Here is a 1,542-nt window from a genome sequence, read left to right as displayed (position 1 = left end):
CAGGACATATACTGAGCAGCAACTGCCTCCTCCTCTAACCCCCATGCCCCCTCTCGCTCCTTAGAGACAACCACTTTGACAGTTTCTGTCTTCACAGTTCTTGGTGGTTACCTCCTGTGGAAAAGCTTTAATTCTTCCTTATCACACTCCAAAAAAGTCACAAAAAGTTTCCTTTATTTTGTTTTATAAAGGTAAAACTTAAGTGTGGGGACCTTTTAATTGGCTCAGAAGTATTACTATAAAGAAGTGGCTGGGAATGTTTGACCAAGTTACTGGTGACTTCCAGAGCTCATCCCCATCCCTGGGAGCACAGAGAGAGAGAGAAAGAGAGAGAGAGAGAGAGAGAGAGAGAAAGAGAGAGAGAGAGAGAGAGAGAGAGAGAGAGAGAGAGAGAGAGAGAGTTTGTGTGAGAGATAAGGAGAGAGAGAAAAAGACACACACACACACACACACACACACACACACAAAGATAGAGAGATGAGAGAGAGAGAGATATCCCGTCTCTGTGGCTGCAGGCCTAGCCTTGGTGCAGGTCACATAGTCAACCCATTACCTGCTCTAATTTTAGGGAATCTAGGAATGACCCCAGCCCAACTGTGGCTAACAGAGAAAACGTCAGACTAGTGAGTCTATACCATAGTTAAAAAAAAAATCATCTCCCTAAACTATGGGCAGTACATCATCAATCTCTAAATTATTGGGATGTCAGGTCAGAAATCTCTTCCTATTCTAAGAAAATACTATGTTTAGTGAGTAGACAAGTGGTATGTATCTACTGACATAGTTATTTTGATCAATAGCCTCTAGTTTTAGCAAATGGGAAACTTTGGTGAGAGAAGCAACTTGTTAAAATCTGTTTGATTTATTTATCAGGTAGATTTGTAATAGATTTCAAATTAATAGATTAACCGACAGATTTTTACTGATGTCACCTAAGTATTCATGGGTGAAATATGTTATCACTGATTTGCTTTAAAATAACCCAGCACCCACCTCCAGCTAAGTTGCAAATATGAATGAAATAAGATTATAAAACGGTACCATATCTATCTATCTGTATATAGATAGATAGAGATATATAATTTTTTTTTAAGAGACAGAGTCTTGCTCTGTCTCCTAGGCTGGAAGGCAGTGGTGCAATCATAGCTCACTGTAATCTTGAACTACTGGGCTCAGGAGATTCTCCTGCCTCAGCTTCTGGAGTAGCTAGGACTGTAAGTGTGTGCTGCCATGCTCAGCTATTTTTTTAAAAAAATTTCTGCACAGATGGGATCTCGCTATGTTGTCCAGGCTGGTTTTGAACTCCCAGCCTCAAGGGATCCTCTCCCCTCAGCCTCCCAAACTGCTGGGATTACAGGTGTGAGCTACCATACCTGGCTAAACTATATATAATTTTTGAAGCTAGGTTATGGGTATATTAGGACTCATTATACTATTTTCCCTACTTTTGATATGTTTGACCATTTCCATAAGAAAAAGTTATACACAAAGAAGAAAAGTACTAATAACAGACTCATAGGCTTTAAAATGGCCTCCAGGCTT

This window comes from Propithecus coquereli, unplaced genomic scaffold (assembly GCF_000956105.1).
Source record: "Propithecus coquereli isolate 6110/MARCELLA unplaced genomic scaffold, Pcoq_1.0 Scaffold302, whole genome shotgun sequence".
NCBI classification, from domain to species: domain Eukaryota; kingdom Metazoa; phylum Chordata; class Mammalia; order Primates; family Indriidae; genus Propithecus; species Propithecus coquereli.
Note: the sequence above shows the minus strand (reverse complement) of the source record.